General features: G+C 51.4%; 1 protein-coding gene across 2 annotated transcripts in view; it reads right to left on the bottom strand.

The window, feature by feature from the left end:
• RERE (arginine-glutamic acid dipeptide repeats) overlaps positions 1-9,774 on the bottom strand; it is a 180,213-nt gene extending 170,439 nt beyond the window's left edge. Inside the window, exon 1 of one of the 2 annotated variants that reach the window (XM_066202941.1) lies at positions 9,627-9,774. The gene's annotated coding sequence lies outside the window, so the exon portion shown is untranslated. The remainder of the gene's footprint in view (positions 1-9,626) is intronic. The other variant, XM_066202940.1, reaches the window with a different exon arrangement.
• Between the last annotated feature and the right edge of the window lie 10,532 nt (positions 9,775-20,306).

The following is a 20,306-nucleotide window of genomic DNA, read 5'->3' as shown; positions in this document are numbered from 1 at the left end:
CTACAGCCACCACCTCTCCTCTAATCATAGCCCAGCCAGAAAGGCCACAGCGGCTCAAAAACACATCCAGGCACACAGAGAATAGACCTGCTTGGACTTCAAACAGAAACTTCAGATCACAGAGGGATCAGTGTTTCCTGCACTGCAAGTATTAATCTCTTCTGCCTAATTTCCCTCCCTGGAGCCCGCCCTTCCTCTCCCCAGGGAAGAGAGAACACAGATCTGATTCTTCATACACCCACTGGACCACAGACTGATTTAAAGAACCTGATTTAAATGAGGTGCAAATTACATTCCTACTGAACCAGATTCTACAGAACATGTTTTTATTAAAACCAAACATGTCCATAGGAAATATCCCCTGGCTTTCCTCAGCCTCCAGTCGGGTGAGTCCACCTCCTTCCCTCCTGGAAGGCTCATCCAGCATGCAGAACTGCACCTCTGTGCACCTGAAAGTGAAATCCCAGCTCCACGCAGCTTCAGGAGGTAGAGAGAAGGTTCCTCAGGGAATAATTCCAGTATTGATTGGGAAGGGCTCCCTGCAGGAGCCCAACAGGAACAGGACTCAGCACCAGGAATGCTCAGAGCTGCCCTGCCTCATCCTTCTGCTCCACTGAAAGCACAAAGACGTAATCCAAGGGCAAGATTATTCCTGCAGAGCTTATTTTAAAGGCAAACTTGATCCAGGACAAGAATTACAGCATTTAAAGAGTTCCGAAATCCATGGAAAACAGCAAACCAGAAATTTATTCTGAAACTTTTAAGGAAAAAAAAAAATAATATAAGCTCAATTTTGGCATCTAACAGAAGAGGCACTTTAAAAAACAATAATTTCCATTCAACACCAAGGAGTTAGATCTTCTCTACAGCTGCTGGTGTGGCAAGGCCCTGAGCTACTTCACCATGGACAAGCAATACCAAACAGACACGCTGGGACACAAATTAACAAATGCAAAGACACAAGGCAGAGTTGCCAGCAGAATTAGGTTTTGAAGCAAAAGAGCAAATGTCTTAAACTCAAAGGCACAGTGAGAACGTGGTGATCTGCAGTGACACGGAACAGAGCTCAGCAATGCTCTGATGCAAATACACCACGACATATATAGATATATATGTTTTTAATGCATTAACTACCTGTTTCACGATCACTGAGAGAAGGAAACGCCGTGTTTAACTAGGTTAAACACATTTTTAGATTAGCAGAGTAAACAGACACAGCAAATTGGCACTTTCTTATTGCCCAAGAGCTATAAAACTCCCTGATAACCAGGTACCCTCACACCTCTTTTGTAAGCAGAAGAACACAACTGCCAGGAGTTACCTGGCTCAAGGTCATGCGATGAGTTTTGAGCTTTTTTTAAGTGTCTGGAGCATGATCCAAATACTGTGACACCGACATCTAAACTCCTGTCAGGAATTAACAACCTGGAATCTTCCCAGTCTCTCAGCGTCTGCTTATACCCTGACCCTTTATCATCTCCAGAAGTTAAACGTATCACCTAATTACAACATCTGTGGGATCCAGTGCAGGAAACGGGTTCAAACAGAACATCAGGAACAAGGAATTCACCAGGGATCCCTCCCGGCCTCCGCTTCTCTCCAGGAACAATCCAAGATGTTCTCCAGCCAGAAGCGTCAGCGTAACTTCTGGGGACTCCCAAGACTTGACTAAACATACACAAAGGTAATTACACTCCACATCGTGCTGAAGCCGTACTTTGGGACAAAAGCTGTGGAAGGAGTTATTTGATGACTAATTAGCGCGTTAATTGAGGCAGGGCTGCAGAGAGCAGTGACAGACCCGGAGAACACGAGAACACTTCCACCGCTCGCACCCCAAAGAGAAGCACTTGCACAATAAAACCCAACAATGAAGGACCAGGGCTATTCAGCATGAAGACAAGCAGGAAATAAGGATCAAATGACCTTTTTTTTCCAGGCAGAAGAACGAGCAGATCCGCTGTTTACAGGCTGTTTAACAAAGGCAGCCCTGCAAGGTGAGCTGTGACAGGGACTGAGACTCGGGGAAAGAGAAACATCCTCAAACACTCACATTAATCACCAAAAAGCAGAACAGGGAGAATCTCAACGTCTGCAGTGGGGAAATGGGCAGAATGACAAAAAAATAACCCAGCAGAGGCACAAAATAAACATGTTACAAGTCACATACATTTCTACTGACCTGCTAAAGGACACGTGAGACACAGGAACGTGTCACTGATAAACCCAGAACCCCCCCATGAATTAATACAGTTAAAAACAACCTTCAGATCACCAGACTGTGTGCACCACTGCCTTTTCACCTACAGCTCCAACAGCTCAAAACTCTGATGAAGCATTCGAAGAGCAGCCAGGACTGTTCCAGCAGAGCAGAAGAGAACCTGGATTCTGCCTCACTTTTCTTCCAAGAGTAAGATTTCCCTGATCAACCACAGCCAGGAGGGGCAAATCAAGGGGGTAAGCCAGTGGGGAGCTCCTAGCTGGGCACTGGACTCACAGGAATCTCCAAGCGTACGGGTAAATAGGTTTGTTGAGTCATTGAGCAAAGGTTCTCATCTGAAGGGTTCATGTTGGAAGGCAAGTAACATAATTCAGTGGTTTAAGGAGCAGTCAGAGCCAGGTCTATTAAGTTTCATGAAAATGAATGACCTTAGAGACATAAATTAGATTTCCTGCATCTCACTCCCAGTTTGTAGAAATGAGGATTAAGTGTTTAAATCTCCTGCACCGACCTCATTAGAAGATCTTTAAGGGAGACACTGCATTCCTCCTTACCCAGGCACCACAGGACACACAACCACTGCTAAATTGTGCTTCATTCACCTAGAGCAGGAAGCCAGTGCCCTGGTGAAGCTGTGCTCTTCCTTCAATCAAAGCCCATCTGAAGGTCTCCCCACTGTCTGACACCAGCGTTTTTTACTGGGTATTTCTCAGGGAAATACAACCCTTAAAGCACCAGAATTCCATGATCTACAGCACTTTCTTCTTTCATATTCATGACGCTTATCATGTAAACGTATTCCAGTCCCTTGTGGATGCTGGCATCAGCAGACTACTGCCATGTATGCACTTGTTTAAGAAGATTCATAATCCTTAAACACATACATTTAATAGATTTGATATTTAGCACAAAGCTGCTGATCCCCCAGCACCCTATAATGCATAGTTAATTACTAACTGAATTTGCCATTTTCTTTAAACCAGGGAATAAACTGGTTGCCCAAACAGTAAGCTTTGACAGAAACCATCATATTTTGGTCTAATTCTCCATTTCACCACACCAAAACACTCCAGTCTAGATCGTCCTGCTTCACATTGCAATGCAACCACGTAATGACAGTGGGTGCTCAGGTTTAAATCACGGTGCAGTCCTACCAGCTCCCTCCAGACCACGCTGAGCTCAGCAGCAAGAGAGAAGAGGCCTCTCCGGCCGAGTTTTTGTCAGAATTCTACAGATATTAGCTGAAATGAGACCATGTGTCAGTTTATGCAATACATGGGTGGTTATGGAACAGGCAGTGCTGAAATCTGAGTGCAGGGCTGAGATCCCAGGAGCCAGAGCCACATCTCCTCAAGCACAGACACTGCGGGGCTGCTGGATGTCACCTGGCCTTCAGGGAAGGACAACTGGCACCTTCCACGTGCTGCCAGGGCACTGAACACCTGCTGGATGTCTGACACTGCCATTTGTGGGGAAAAACGGTATAAACACACACACACATTCACATCAAACCAAAGAAAAGCTGGGCTTCCGAAAAGTTTTGACAGTGACTTCTCACTGGTAAGAAATTCTGCTCCTTACTGGTTTTATTCATTTTTAGTACAGGACGGGAATGTCTCCCCCATGTATTTTACCAACAGTTGTAGGAGATGCCTGCTCCCAGACCAGCTGACACTGCCAGTGCTTCCAGAGGGCTCCAAAAAACCAGGAGAATCTGCAGGGAGACGGGCCCAGTGCCCAAGAACTTGTCTGCTTCCACCCCAAACCAGTCGGCCACATGAAAAGGACCAACATAAAGGAGACACTGCTCATCACCCCGACAGAAATATTTATTAGCACTGGATGACACAACTTCCTTTCTCTTTCTTTCTCCCCTTTGCTCAGAGAAAACAAACTTCCCTAATTCACCTCACTTCCCCCTTCCCCCCTCCCCAATTCCCTCCTTCTCTTATTTCATGCCAGTTACTTGGAGTGCATATAATGAATTTCCAACCAGGCTGCCACGACAGTCATCTCAGCAATAACCAACATTCCTGAAAGTTTTGTGCAAGCCAGCAGATGGATAGGAAAAAACTCTCTAATTAATTACATCCCCAGTAAGGCATGGCCAGACAGAAAGCAGCATTTGGGGTTTTGCTTGGCAGCCAGGAGCCCGTAGGCACAGCCACGTTATTGCCCACTCAGCTGTTAGGAAGGACACTGGATAAAAAAAAAAAGAGGATTTCACTGGCAACAGGGATGGAGGGAGCAAACTTCAGGACTTACAAGCCCCTGTCTCCTCGGCAGAAACACTAAAACAGAACCTTCATGAGTCCTGCTGATCAGGAAAATAAATTTACACTCCAGCCCTCCCTGCCTGTACGAGAAAAGATCACGGAACAGCCATCATCATAAAAGAGAATTCCTGTTACATATTTGAAACAGGCCAAAATTGACTCTCAGTACCAGGGATTAATAATACCACGGTAACTTTTTTTTTATTGCAGACAAGTAGATTAAATACATAGATTAACTAAGACCTCAAAATTAACGAGCACTCATTTTCTTCCACTTATCCTGAATCTTATAATGTGAACTGGCCTCTCATTTGCGTTCTGGAGGAAGAACAAAAGACAACCTACAGAGTCAGGGAACAGCCCGTTTTTTAGTAACTCAATCATCAAAACTTACTTTTTAATCTATCGAATTTCTGCAGGACCTAAGGTGATTCACATTTTCAGAACTGCACTTCTAACACAATGAAGATGCCAAATGCAAATAGAACCCTTTCTGTCTCGGATCCAGAGAAACACAGTGCATTCCAAACACACGTTTCTAAGAATTCCACAGAAAAAAAGACAACAACAACAACAAAAAAAAGGTGATCATTACCGCCGCCGGGCACAGAGGGAAAAGCGATGTTTGTATCCTCTCTAGTTTCACTTTTCTCTAGGTCAGTGTACAATTCTGGGTGCTCAGTGAACTGCCAAACATTTGCATTAAAAAACAAACCCGAAGCCGGAGCACACAACACCTATTGAGGCAGGCGCAGCCGGGCTGATATTTCGATCTGTTTGTGCCTTTCAGTCCCTTCCAGGCAGCCCTTGCCCCTGCGGGCTGCGAAGGCACAGGGAGCCAGGGCAGCATTCAGATCTTGTTTGCTCCTTTGTTCCCCCATCAGCCTCTCTGAAAGGAGCACTTGGGCACAGCCACCAACATTAGCAAAGCCTGTGGAAAACGCTGCTGGCAAACCCACGGCCAGAGCACAAAGCTGCCTTGTGGATCCTGCTCCCCAACACCTCTGCCCCTCCAAGGAGGGCACGGGCTTTCGGAAAGCCATTCCCCAAGTGCAGCTGAGCACAGACACCTCCCTGTGCCACCCTCACACGCCTCCCCAGCCCTCCCTGTCCCAGCAATCCAACTCCACTGCACCAACCTGCAAACTCCAGCCCAGGCAGCTTTTTTTTTTAAAAAAAAAGCACATTATATAAACAGGTCTCCAGTCAATAGGGGGTTTGTTCTGTTATGGTTCAAAGATAGGTTTCACTTAAAAATACACCGGATTTTAAGCCTATTGATTTAAATTTAAGCCCTGAGCTAAAATCGGAGAGCATGCATCCTTTTAAGTCAAGCAGGACGATTTGTTTAGACTTCATGCAACTGAGACAACGGCAAAATATAGCAAAACCAGAGTGAAAAATAGCCGAACATTAAGAACAGTCAGTCTAGCCAGGACACCACCTAAAAAACCCCAAACACCAGCTCATTAGAAACTAAGAGTTGCTTGTTTTGGCTTCGTCTGGGGCTTTTAATGGTTAACTCCAACCCCAGCCACCCCTTCCTAATTCATGTCCTTGCTCCCTCATCTCATTTCAGGATCCCATAATAACCAATTGTTTCCCAACTGTCAGTTTATTTTTGCAGCCAGAAAGGAAGCACAATTCGGGCAGTGTGCTCACACACCCAGAGCGGAGGGTAACCTGGCACTGAGGCTCCCAGGGAAGGCACAGCTGCCCTCGGGCAATCCCGGCCTGGGAAGAGCCCTGCAGGGAGGACAGGCACCTTCTGCAGGGCCCTGACCCCTCCGCTAACACACATTTACCGAATCCTCCGTGCTCCTGGCGCACCTGCGTGCCCTCCCTCTCCCCAACGTGAAATGAGTTCTTTAGGGGCGAAACAACCGCCCGGCGTGACTTCCACAGGAAGATGCGTTTTGGAGCTGTGAGAATAAATTGACAGACGAGTGTTATTTTTAAAAGTCGGTTATTAAACCACAAAACATCAAAATGCCCTTTTTCTCACCTAAGCTGCAAGCAGGTTACAGGGTCACAGAATCTCCTGAGCTGGAAGGGACCCACAAGGACGGGAGTCCAGCTCTCGGCCCTGCCCAGACACCCCAAAATCCCTGGGAGTGGTGTCCAAACCCCCCTGGAGCTCTGGCAGCCTCGGGGCTGTGACAATTCCACCCTCTGGGGGAAGAACCTTTCCCAAAATCCAACCTGACACTCCCCCAGCACAGTTTTGTCAGTTCACAGCTTCAAAATTCACACACACCACATCTCTTTAAACCCAAGAATGTTGTCACTCACTGGCCTTTTGCTGTGGCAGCCCTGAATCCGCACCCACAGCTCCACAGGAAGGATTCTGCACGCCAACAACCCCCTCCAGGGTAAAACAAACCCCTGGATGCAGAGAAATCCCCGCTGGCTGAAGCACCAGCAATGACTGCTGAGGGCACGTCTGTCCCTCCTGGCCCCGCTCACCTTTCCTGCCCAGGAAATGCTCCCTGTTTTCACACAGGAGCATCGGGAGCTTTGTCCGGGTGCAGAGTTACCCTTCCCAGTCTCTGGGCAGCACAAATTCACCGGGCACGGGAATGCCAGGGGCACAGAGAGGCAGCACAGGGGTTTCCCTGCACCTCTCTGAACTCACACCACAGCACTCATGCAGACAATAGTCACCGTCTCCGGCCACACCAAAGCTGGGAGAGGGAGAAAAACACCCCAAAAGTGTCCTCAACCCAGAGGCAACCACCACATTTTATTCAGGTAAGGAAAATGAAGTCATTTACCTCAATTACACACTGCAGTCAGCTAAAGAGTCAAAACCAAAACTCGGAGACCTCATGATGAAACTATGACAGCCACTGTTTCCTGTTTTCCAGAGGATCCAGCACACTGGCAACTTTTGCTCAACAAGGATGATATTTTTCACTCCCTTCTGCACACCTCAGCACCGCCAGCTAGCTGATGTCACCAGTGAGCCAGCCGAGGTTCTGCCATACCTCAGCAGCCCAACAAGCCCGAATCTCAGCCCCTTGTTGCTCTTTTCCATCCTCGGCACCACCAGAGCCCTGCGAGGGGCTGCACTCAGCGACCCCCAGGGTCCCCTCCAGCTCCACACATCCTACAATTCTACAGCTGCTCTGGGCCTTTTCACAGCTGCTGCTGGGGAAAAAAAAAACCAAACAAAAGCCTGAAACAATCAACAATCACCAGGAAGGGGAACCGTGCACACACTGAAGTCAACCCCTGCACTTCCTCTTGCTTTTGTCATCCCGAGCCTTTTATGCGACGTGTCCTCCCCCCTGACAGCGGCTCCCCCGGCACACACAGAGCCCCGGGACAAACCCCAGAGGCAGCCCGGGGGGCTGGGGGGCAGCAGCGTTCATTCCCAGGCGGGTGGGGTGTCCGTGTGGGAGGAAGGGAGGAAGGGAGGGAGGGAGGGAGGAAAGTTGCTGGGGTTCAATGGAGTGCACTTCCCAGCCTCACCTCGCGTGCTCCCGCTCCATTCACCCCGCGCACACAGCGGTGTTATGTCTGCGCGCCCTTCAGCCGCTAATTCGCTGTTTTCCTCCTCCCGGGCACCGAAAGGCCGTGCCGGGGGAGGCGGGGAAGGGGCGAGGGAACGCTGCCGGGGCTCGGTGTGTCCCCGCTCCGGGGAAAAAGGCGCCGCGCGAGAGAGCGGAGTCCCGGAGGCGGCGGGCGCACAAGAACAATGAGCTCCCAGGCCGGGCATTGTGTGCAGCCACCTCCTGCTCTTCCCTCCCGAGCCGGCCACAAACACCCAAAAACCGCTCCTGGGCCACGCCGGGCACGGAAAGCAACCCCTCCGTCACCCGGGGGTAAACTCCGGCAGCAAAACCGGCGGGAGACGTCTTTGGCAGAAGTGCTTTTATTATCGTAGAAACCTTTCCACGCCTCTTAACCACCATGGATTTCTCAATTCTAAGGCAGCTGCGTATAGAAAAAAAAAAAGGAAAAAAAGAAAAAAAAAAAAAAAAAAAGAAAAAAAAAGGAAAAGAAAACCCCAAAATGTTTGCCTGGCAATACCAGAACAATAAAAAAAATGTTGTACGTTGCACATTATTAAAATTTTGACATGTGCCTTTCACAACCAAGAACTATTTCTTTAGACACAGTGTTCGTTTCCATCTGGTTAAACCCCACATTTTACAACAGGCACACGACCTGAATTGTCATTTCAGATGTGTTCTGAGGAAGCATTTTTACTGAATTCTAACAGGATGAACAGTGCACGAGGCTCCTCAGTTCAGCTGCACTGGTGCACAAGCAAAATAACACCTTTGATTTCAATAATTGGCCAATGTAAGCCAGGAGTAAACAGCCATCAGACAGCAGCCTGCTGACTGCATAAAAACCTTCGGAGCTCCTCATCTCCAAGAACGCTGCTGCTTCGAGGAAAAACTCAGCATAAGAACTCAGCAAACCAAAATAACTGCAAGCAGCCTGTAAAAATAAATCTAAGGGCAGAGACACCTCAACAATGAATCATATTGTTTTCTCCCCGGCAATTTCTTGAGCAGTCAGTTTCAGCAATGAAGCCTCCAATGTTGTCTACCTCCTACTACTTTCCTGATTCTGGGCATCTTCTTTTCACGCTTTAGAAAGAGAAATGGGAACAAAACAAACGAAAGAGGAAAAAAAAAAAAAAAGAAAGAAAAGAAAGAGAAAACCCCACCCCTTTCTATGCTACTGAAAATGTTATGATTAAATCAATTTGCATAAAATCTTCATTCCAGGATTCCATACCTACACACATGAAAGCAAGCGTGCCTTTTAAACAAGCTAAGTCGTTCTCCCGGCTGCATGCATTTAAATCATATCTAAGTCATACACCCCCTTTATTTGGGTGCTTAACAAGTTAAGCCTTCTCCCTGAGCACATTATTCCTCCGGAGCATCAGGCAGACACGACAGGCGAGCAGCAAAACAACGAAACAAATAAAAGAAAAGGCGGATAAAACAGACAAATAACCCCCAAACACACACACACACAGAGAACTCCGCCGAGGCGCTCGGTGTCCCCGCGGGAACATCCCCGCAGCCCCGGCGGGGCTGGCTCCCCTCCTCCCCGCGCTCCCCGGGGGCGGCCGCGGCCTCTCCCCGCCATCGCCGCCCACCCACCTCGGCGGGCTCTACACCATCCGCGGCGGCTCCGGGGCGCTGCCGGGACAAAGCGGCGGCGGCGGCGGCGGCGGCGGCGGCGACGGCGGCGCGGGGTGGGGAGAGAGCGGCGAGGACCCCGCGCGGTGCCTCAGCAGCGGCAGCCCAGGGGCATCTTCCCGGGGAACAAGGAGGGGACGGAGGAGGAGGAGGAGGAGGAGGAGGAGGAGGAGGAGGAGGAGGAGGAGGAGGAGGAGGAGGAGCAGCGGCCGGTCCCGCGCTGCCCCCGCCCGCCCCTGCCCTGGCGCACGCACGCACCGCGGGCGCCCAGCAACGCCGCCGGCCGCGCGCCCCGCCAGTATCGCCGCCCGCCATTGGCCGCCGCGCCCGCGCCGCGTGACCCGACGGCCAATGGCGGCGCGGGATGGAGGGGATTTAAACGCGAGGGGAGGCGGGGGGCGGAGCCCGGCACAAAGGCGGCCGTGAGGGAGGGGCGGGGCGGGAGCGGCCCCGGCAGCGCTTCCCTCTGCCCCCAGCCCTTTCTTCCCTTCCTTCCTCCATTGCTTCCCCTGGTTCTCCTGGTCGGGATCGGCCCCGGCAGCGCTTCCCTCTGCCCCCAGCCCTTTCTTCCCTTCCTTCCTCCATTGCTTCCCCTGGTTCTCCTGGTCGGGTCCATGCTGGCTGTCCCGAGCGCCACTGGGGGTTGTTTTGAGGTGTCTTTGTCCCCGCTGGGTCGGCCGTGGAATCACAGTATCGGTGAGGTTAGAAAAGACCTCCGGGATCATCGAGTCCAGCTTATGAGCGATCCCCGCCTTGTCCCCAGAGCACTGAGTGCCAAGTCCAGTCGTTCCCCGGTCACCTCCGGGGATGGGCACTCCAAACCTCCCTGGGCAGCCCCTTCCAGTGTCTGACCGCCCTTCTGCGAGGAAATTCTCAGTTTGCGAAGGTCCCACCTGACAACACAGACCTTCCAGAGATCCGGCCTGAGCCTTCCCTGGTGCAGCTTCAGGCGGAAAGTGATGGAGTGGCTGAATGGTTTGGCTTGGAGGGCCCCTAGAGCCATCCTGTCCCACGCCTGCCGCCGCGCCGGGCTGCTCCAGCCGGCCGGGCCCTTCTCGGGAATGGGCAGCCCCGGTGAGGCCATCCCGGTGCCCGGTGAGGAGATAACAGTGCCCGGTGAGGCCATCCCAGTGCCCGGTGAGGAGATCCCAGTGCCCGGTGAGGCCATCCCGGTGCCCGGTGAGGAGATAACAGTGCCCGGTGAGGCCATCCCAGTGCCCGGTGAGGCCATCCCAGTGCCCGGTGAGGAGATCCCGGTGCCCGGTGAGGCCATCCCGGTGCCCGGTGAGGTCATCCCGGTGCCCGGGGCTGTTCTCAGGAATGGGCAGCCCTGGTGAGGCCATCCCAGTGCCCGGTGAGGCCATCCCAGTGCCTGGGGCTGTTCTCGGGAATGGGCAGCCCTGGTGAGGCCATCCCAGTGCCCGGTGAGGCCATCCCGGTGCCCGGTGAGGCCATCCCGGTGCCCAGTGAGGCCATCCCGGTGCCCGGTGAGGTCATCCCGGTGCCCGGGGCTGTTCTCGGGAATGGGCAGCCCTGGTGAGGCCATCCCGGTGCCCGGTGAGGCCATCCCGGTGCCCGGTGAGGTCATCCCGGTGCCCGGTGAGGCCATCCCGGTGCCCGGTGAGGCCATCCCGGTGCCCGGTGAGGAGATCCCGGCACCCGGTGAGGCCATCCCGGTGCCCGGTGAGGCCATCCCGGTGCCCGGTGAGGAGATCCCGGTGCCCGGGGCTGTTCTCGGGAATGGGCAGCCCTGGTGAGGCCATCCCAGTGCCCGGTGAGGCCATCCCAGTGCCCGGTGAGGCCATCCCAGGGCCATTCTCGGGGATGGGGCAGCCCCACTGAGGCCATCCCAGTGCCCGGTGAGGCGATCCCGGTGCCCGGTTGAGACACTAATTCACGTGAGGCAAACCTGGTGCCCAGGGCAGAGCAGCCCCGGTGTTGTCCCGTCCCTGTGTCCTGGACGTGTCCAACGAGCGTTTTTTGCCCAGAGCTGTCTCGTTCTCATGGATCAGTGAACAGTTATCAGCCTCAGAGCAAATGTGTTTGAAGGGTCTTCAATGGGAGGCGAGGTGCAGAATTTTATGGCTCTGCCAGAAGCTCCAGTCCATCAGCCCTTTAAGGTTCACACTCTGTATCAGTCACATTAAGCTGCTGTTACTGGCCCTGCACTGAATGTTCAGATTATGCATAAGTGCTTTGCTGGATAAACAGCTGATGCTGCTGCTTGCTGCTCTGTGCAGCGAGGAAGTTGACACAACAGCAGAATTCCAAATTACTGAGTAGCAATTAATAAAACACTTGGTCACTCAGGAGATTTTTTTAAGCTTCTTCATCTCCGAGCTATCACATATTTAGACAAGATAACGTGAAGGTACCAGAGCTGAAAATAGAGCAAACTTGTTATTTAACATCAACCTCACCTCTCCTCCACAGGCCAACAGAATAAATCACATGGCTGTAAAGAAAGTCACACATTCTTCCCGGGGATCTGAGCATTTTCATGTGGAATTATATCTTCCTTCTGAAAAGGCACTCGGGTATGTCAGGGCAGATTTTGCCCTCAATTACACTCGTGTAACCCCAACTGTTTGCTGTCTCTGTAAACTGTCTCCGTGGTCGATTCCAGTGGTGCTGCAGAGATAAGTTTGAGGCTGTTATTGCCTTCAGCAGGGGGAAGTGGGAACTGTTCTCACTGCAGAGAAGGGAACACACAAGGAGATCTGAGCTCTGCACATCAGAGGAATTCAGTTCTCTGCCCTGAACATACAGGACAAATTTATCCCCAGCATAACTTCGGGGACATTACCACCAGAGGGTGAGACACGGAGCTGATTGTGTTCTAATAACCAATTTAGATAAGGGTCTGGAAATGCACATCAGTTCAGTGTCTGACACAGCCATCTCAGAGCCACACTTAGGCTGTCCTTGATAGAGCCTGATTCCATCTCTCCTATTTTCTGCGCTAATTACAATTTCATGTTCCTTGGCCTCTGGATGTCTGCATTAGAATCTCCATGAATTGCCACGAAGGCAGGTTTGCCTTCAGCTTTTCCCAGTCACTCTCTCTGTGACAGGGAAATTCTCCACAGCAGCCTCTGTCCCTTTCTCTTCCTCCTTCCTCACCACACAAGGATTAGAAATGTTTACTCACAACATGCTGATGCCAGATTTTGTTGTTAAACTAACCCAAGCACTCTTGGGGGGGAAGAGCCTCATGAATACATGTATAATGTCTGTATCCTAGTGCAGAGGAGGCCACCACCTTGATTAGAGGGATGGGGCACAAGGAAAGGCCCAGAGAATTGGGATTGTTCACCCTGGAAAAGAGAAGCTCTGGGGTGACCTCACTGTGGCCTTCCAGGAGCTGAAGGAGCTGCAGGAAAGACAGAGAGAGAGAGAGAGGATTGACAAGGGCTGCAGGGACAGGACACAGGGAATGGCTCCCGCTGCCCAGGGCAGGGCTGGATGGGATCTTGGGCAGGAATTGAGCCCTGGAAGGATGGGCAGGCCCTGGCACAGGGTGCCCAGAGCAGCTGGGGCTGCCCCTGGATCCCTGGCAGTGCCCAAGGCCAGGCTGGACACTGGGGACAGTGGGAGGTGTCCTTGCCATGGCACTGGATGGGCTCTGAGGTCCTTCCAACCCAAACCAGTCTGGGATTCTGGGATCCTGTTGTATAATAAACATCTGTGTACCCCCCCAAATTATTCCCAGCCAGTCCTAGCAGGCAAAGCCACATCCTCACACCACGAACAAGTGATCCAATTATGACTTTGGTTCATAGCCAGGGGATTGCTGCAGGAATAGCACTTGAAGCCGCCGCTTTCTTGGGGTTGTCTTTTTTTTTTTTTTTGGCAAAGATGCAGCTCTCCCCGTGGACAATAATAAACAAAGCCACGGAGCTTGTCCCATAATCTTCTCCCAGCTAAAGCCACGGGGTTTAGTTAACACAAGGAAGATCAAGGAACACCCAAATGCTGCTGAGAGGGACCTTTGTTCCTGTGTGTGCTCACTGCAGATTTTTGTGGTTCACATCCAAGTGGAGAGAGGTCGCTGTGGGATGGGTGGGCACGTTCTCTGCTCTGTGTGTGAAATATTTGATGTTCACGCAGATTGTCCCTGTGAGATCCTGGCAGGTCTCTGGCCAGGCAGAGTCTGAACCTCTGGATGTTCCGTGCCTCTGTGTCCCAGCACTCCCGGGAGCTGGAACTGCTGACACAGAGAAAACCTAATTGGCCAAATCCACAGAGACACCTAAATTCCAGCGCGCCACACGGGGCACCCACACAGAATGTTAATCCTCACATTCCTGCTCCTTACCCCTGGATATTTGTGACGATCTGAGCAGCAGTTTCTGCTGAGTGTTGTGGCTCTGCTGCTGGCTGGGAACATTCTTGGCTCCCCGTCCTGCTCCTGCCCCGGCTGCTGCCTCCCCACCTCCCACCCCTGCCCTGCTTTGTCCTTTGGGGACTCTCAGTCACAGAGTTCAGCTCCTCCGGGCACCCCCCGGATCCACTGAGGCAAGGAAACATCAGGAACTTCAAATGATTGCTGTTATTGTGCTGTTGTTGTTGTCATGGAAAAATCACACCATGGTTCACCTGTTATCATTCCATCTCCTTCATTTCAGGGGAACAAAATCAAACACTGGCAAAATTCCACTGGGTGGTTTCTTTCTCCCTCTGCCAACCCTTGCACCTATTTTATCTGTCATCCGTATGGCACTGGATGTGGTGTATTTAACTTTTTATAATTATCTCTTTAGAAATCTGCTTTAACCTGGCTCATTTTTTAATAACTGACACTTTGCCAACTGATTGAAACAAAAATCTACGAGAAAGAAATCTAACTAGGAACTATGAAGTCAAAACCCACCAATACTGAGAATTTTGTGGACACCATTTCAGCCCAACTAGTTAAAATAATTGAGAGGGTTGGGTTTTTCTTGGTGTTTTTTTTTTTTTTTTAATTCTCCAGTCATGAAATTACAAACCAGTCCTTGACCATGACAGATGAGTCAGGTTGTAACCTCAGCAATGCAGTAAAAACTCAGCTCTAATGAAACAGGCAAATGTCAATACAGCGATTAGCTCGGGAGATAATATTCTGAGAGGCTTTTACAGATGACCTAACTCCACTCACAAAAAAGGATTATATTCTTTCTTTCCCTTTGTCATATCTGAATACCAGCCCTTTAGCTGAAAACTGTTTGCTTTGGGGGGTTTTCTGCTTTGTTTTGTTTACTGTAGAAATCTCAGGAATTTAAAATCTCATTTCCACAGATATTACCAGAGAGTTTTTTGGAAGGCTCATCCCACTTGGAGGCCAATGCTGTGGATGTGTGTGAACTCCTCCTGGACACAGAGATCTCTGTCTAGGAGTGGCCCTATGGGTTGCAATGAAAGCAGAAGTAATGGAAATGAGATTTAAATCAGTCTGGGCATACTCACACTCATTGGAGGGAGCAGCAAATGCCAGTGGCTCAGCAGAGCCCTGTGCTGTTCCCTGATCTGATGTAACTTCTCCCAGGCTGGAGGAACAAGTTCCCAGCAGGACGGGCAGGGCTGGCAGGTGACCAAGGCACAGCCACTCCTGGTGTCCCCAGGGGACTCTGGGAGAGGGAAAAGCTCCTGGGGTTGGATGGGATGGAATGAGATCAGGGAGAAGCTCCTGGGGTTGGATGGGATGGAAATGAGATCAGGGAGTCCTGGGGTTGGTTCATACCCAGCCCCGCCTCGGGGGCTCCCTGCACATCCTCAGTCACCTCCACACACATTTCCTGCCGTCCCCAAGTGTCTTGTCTCTGAATTGGCTCAGTCCTTAGGGAGTTTTGAACGCCAGGGTCACAGAATCAGGAAGGTGGAAAAGCCCTGTGACATCTCCCAGTCCAACCATTAACCCTGCCCAGTGCACCACCAGACCAAACACAGCTCCCTGACACCCCAGGAATTTGGGGGGAAAGCTCCATTTCTCAGCCTTCTAACACACAGCACATACAACCACGAAATTTCTGGGTTTAATATTTTGAATATTTTAAAACATCCCAGAAATGTAAAATGTTATAAATTAGTTTCCTCATTAAATTAAAAAAAAAATTTAAAACCTTTTTATCTTTTAAAGGTTTTCAATTTCCCTGACTCAGACCATTTCCTAGTGGGTTCTGCATAATGAATATTAGCAGAGGTTGGCTTACCACAGTGTCTGGTGAGACTCATTTATCAAAGCCCAGGATGTGCGCCGTGCAAAGGGAAAAAAAAAATCCCATTGAAAGGGAACAAAAAAATTTCAGCCCTAACAATCGCTCCTCTCATTTCCGTAAACTTGGGCATGTTCCAGTGCATGTGGAGAGGGGACAAAATGGCATCTGCAGAACATGAAACGTGTCTAACGAGAGATTTGTGCACCTTGAAAGGCACCAGTGCTGAAGCTGCAAATGACTAATGAGTCTTTCCTCATGAGTGGGATTAATTGCATCACCCCTTGATGCTCAGCTCTGCTTACACCTATAGGGACAGGCACAGGAACCCATTCTGGGATTTACATGCCAGATAAAACCTGCTAAACAAATTAAATAGAACTAACTTGCTTTCAAGCCCAAACAGCTGCTGGATTGTACCAACATCACAAACCGACAGCAGCCCTTTGAAGCAGGGAGACGGGAAAGGCATCCGAGCTCCGGAGGACTTGGGGTGATTTTCTGTTGTGGTTTTTTGGTACCTTTTCCCTTTCAAGCCTCCCAGCCTCGTGTCTGAGCAGCCAGTGGCCACTGAGTTCATGCACCTTCACTCCCACAAACACAGGGGCACCTTCACACCCAGCTCTGTGGCCACACACACACAAAACCTCGAGGCTTTTCCACCTCCCTTCCAGCAGCAAAGCCTTTTTCCATCGGGCAGAGGCACACGGACAAGGAGCCTTGTGCAGATCCAGAGGGATCTCACACAGCTCAAAGAGGGGTAATTTCAATGTCTTCTAAACTCCTGGACTTTGCTGAAGGGAATTCTCTGTCAGCCACAAGCACGTGCCCAGGGCTGGCTCATTTCTACATTCCTTACAGTTAATATCCATTGATTGCTCATGATCAATTATCGACTGGGTGCTCACAATAGGAGCAGATGTAGAACCAGTCGAATCTGACAGTGCAGGGGAGGGAAGAGGAGCCCCAGGCTGCCGGCAGCTCTGGCCTGGGGCTTTCTGCTCCTTCAAAGGTTTGCTCTGACACTGCCGAGCCTGTCTCCTGCCCCCCTGGGACACCTCAGCTGGGCACTTTCTGCATCCCGGCTGTGAATGCACCACTCCTCCTGCACTGCAGGAAGCCGTAAATGGATTTACAAGCTTCCCTTCTCGTCCTAAGTGACCGACTTCGCTTTGAGCTGTTATAAATGACTAAAGCATTCAGGGCAGAGATGGATTGATTTCGGATTTGCGTTTTTGTCCTTCCCACTGCAAATTGCTCCTCCAGGAGGAGGTGCCTGGCTCCCACCTCCCCCTTGTAGCTGCTCTTTCTCTGCTGTTGCAACACTGCTGCCTTTGATGGCACCTCTGAATGGACTTTTCTGAAGGGAGAGAGAACAGAGCCACAGCAATTGGGAACATTTCCATTTCAAGCACCATCTCTTTTTCCCCCTCAGCACTTGTTATCTTCAAAGCACTGAACAAAACCGACTGAGGAATCCTCCCCACCGCCCTGGAAAGTGTCACCCATCCCTGGGGACAGGTGAGAGGAGTGAGCAGCAGGGAAATGACACACCAGAGCCGAGCTCTGGGTGCATGAGCAGGGCTCCAACCTGCGGCTCCCCCGTGGGGCCTCTCTCCTCTGCAGAACCTCCTTTTCAACATCCCTCGCCCTGCCCAGCTGGGCAGGAGCAGCTCAGGGGTCGTTCAGTACCAGAGAAACCCGCCTGCCCTGCTGGAGCCACCCACCCCTCGTGTCCGGGGCTGAGGACAGGCTCACACCGGAAACATCTGCCCCTCCTAGGGAGCACAGCCTGCCCGGTGCTTTCCCGGCTCGTTTTCCAAGGGAATTCTACACCTGTGCCCACCACAGGCACCCCCAGCCCCCCGGTGACACTGTCCCGTCAGAGGGGACGCTGACCCGGGGCCGAGCCTGCGGCGGCACAGCCGGGCTGGCCCCGGGATGCTCCTGCAGCTCTCAGCACAAGGTGTCAGCTTGCCTGGCCTGTGGCCAAGGGTTCCTTTTGCGGAATTAGCCCCTATTCCTCCTTTTTCCTGTAACTGGAGCCTGTAACTGGCACCGGGGTGATTCAACCTGTGTGTTTCCAGACAGAGCCGTGTCTGTGCCTCGTGCTTCAGCCCGGGATTTCACCACCCTCGCTTCAAGTGTGGCACAAGGAAGTCATCTGGGCCTTGTGATTGTTTTCTTCCTCATAGTCTGTTTTATATCTGTATTTTTATCATCTGTGTTCTTTATTCAACCCCTTTTCTTCCTCCATTCCTCGGTTCTCTTCCTTGGTTTTTTGTGGGGTTTTTTTTCCTCCTTCTTTTTTTTACCTCCACGTTTTCCTAGCAGAACTGAGCTCTGCAGCTGGTTTGGCTTTACTTCTTCTTGTTCTCTTTCTCCACACCCTGCACTTCCAATCCCCGAGAGTGTCTATCCATGGACACAAGGTGCATGCCAAGTGCACCTGGCTCCCTCTGGGTCTCCCTCCCTGCAGAAAGGAGCAGACCAGGATGGGACAGCCCCAGCCCCAGCCTGGTGACCCAGGAGGCGGCTGCAGGGAGAGGCCACGTTCCCTGTGCTCGGAGAACCGGGCTCCTGCGTTCTCACACCCACCCACAGCTCCTATCTGCAGGGAGATCAGTTCACCCTGCAACACGAACGAACGGCACTAAAAGCTTTCCAAGGAGTGCTGGGCCTGAGCTGGTGCCTGCACAGCTCCTCCAGCGCTGCTGCGAAAGGCAGCGTGAGGCCACAGCCCCCGAGGAGCTGGGGACAGGCAGAGCTGGCTCTGGGCCCTGGCCCCGTGTCCCCCCTGTCCCTGGGGCACAGCTCAGCCCCAGCTGCTCCGAGGGAAGGTCAGCGATGTCCTCACTCCCACCAGGGGCTCGTGTCTGGCAGGAAAGCCAAACTTTGAGTCATCTGCTTTCTCAAGATCACTGGGGGACGGCAACATTCCTTCCCGTCCAGAGCAAACTCATCGGGACAGGGCCTGGACGAGACCTCAAAACCAATGTGAGGAAATCAGTGCCAGGAGCAGCCCGGGATACAAGGCAGAAAAGCCAACCCTCCACACCCAGAAACAGAGCACGGGAGAGCTCTCCCAGCGCACTCCTTTGCACGAGTCCATTATAAATCCTTTACCTGAACAGCTCCCAGAAGCACCACCTGCCTCTCCCCTCTGCCCATCAGTCAGCACAGCTCTGCTCTTAAGCCTGCCTGCTATTCTCAGAGCAGCCTCCCAGCTCGTGTTTGCTGAGCTGATGCCTCCTCTGCTCCAAGGAGTGCCATCCCTGCAAATTATTGCAGTAATAAAGCCACTGGCTGTGCCACATTTGCTCTCTGTTATAAAGCACAGCCTTGCGAGTCCAACTCCGTGGGGACAGCACAGAAAGGTGAGGAGCTGTGCAGCGGGAGCCGAGCCCTGATTAAGGAGCAGACACGGCTCCCCCCCTCCCCAGCACTGCAGGTTTAGCTCTTGATTTTCAGCAATCAAATCTTGTTCCCTATTCACTTATTCCCCTCACTCCAAACACACACAGCGTTACCAATCATTCACTTTTCTCTAACACGCTTAAAATTCTTATCTACAAACCCCAGCCCCACGTTCCAGCACTTCCCCACTCGGGGCTCTTTTCTTCCTTTGCAAGTGACTCCTTTCAACGCTGCAGCCTCATTAGGGAGAGCCTGAATCCGCTGCAGCTGGAAGCACCTCGCTGATCTGGCCCAAATACTCTCTGAGATTTCACTTGAAAGCTTTATGTAAGGGGTTTGATGGGACAGGTGAGCACAGCGTCTGACACGGCGGGTTTGAGTCACGGTGCAGGGAGGAACACACGGTTCAAGAGCAGCTGACTCCAGCTTTGGGCTGTGCAGCCCGAGCCATGTTCCAGCCCTGCCATTTCCTGGTTATTTTAAGGCACTGACACACCTGGTAATTGATCTGTAACTGTTCTCTCCACCTTGCTCCGACAAGGTGTGAACGGTAATGAATTCATGCCCGACTCCATTTGCACTGATAACCAGCACAAGTGGAAGGGGCTTTTGTCAGAGCTGGGACTGAGCTGTTCCTGGGAACAGAGCACGATTCCAGCCTGGTTTTCCCCCACGTTGATGCACACAGCCCAGGTGCCCGGCCCTGCTCCTGTCACTCATTTCATCACAGCCTCACTGCCCTTCGGGGTTTGGTCGATTTATGGCAACCAGTGACCTGATTTTCCAGCTCCTTTTGCTTTCTGGTGCTTATTAAGAGAAAATCACCAGGTGGAAATAGAGGCCCAGGTGAGGGGTTGAGCATTTGGACTTCACTTCCTGAAGTGCCAGGTGAGGAACAGCCCTAATCGTGCTTCTGAGCACAGCTCTGCTAAAAAAGCTTCCTAAACCATTCAGCAGATATTAGAAGCTGCCTCGTTGAGAGAAAAAAAAAAATCCCTTGATAGGATTTGTGTGTAATTAGCTGGTTTAT

The sequence above is a fragment of the Chamaea fasciata genome, unplaced genomic scaffold, assembly GCF_029207755.1.
Source record: "Chamaea fasciata isolate MVZ Bird 193981 ecotype frontalis unplaced genomic scaffold, bChaFas1.0.hap1 SCAF_23, whole genome shotgun sequence".
In the NCBI taxonomy this organism is placed as follows: domain Eukaryota; kingdom Metazoa; phylum Chordata; class Aves; order Passeriformes; family Sylviidae; genus Chamaea; species Chamaea fasciata.
Note: the sequence above shows the minus strand (reverse complement) of the source record. Positions and strands in the feature narration are given on the sequence as shown.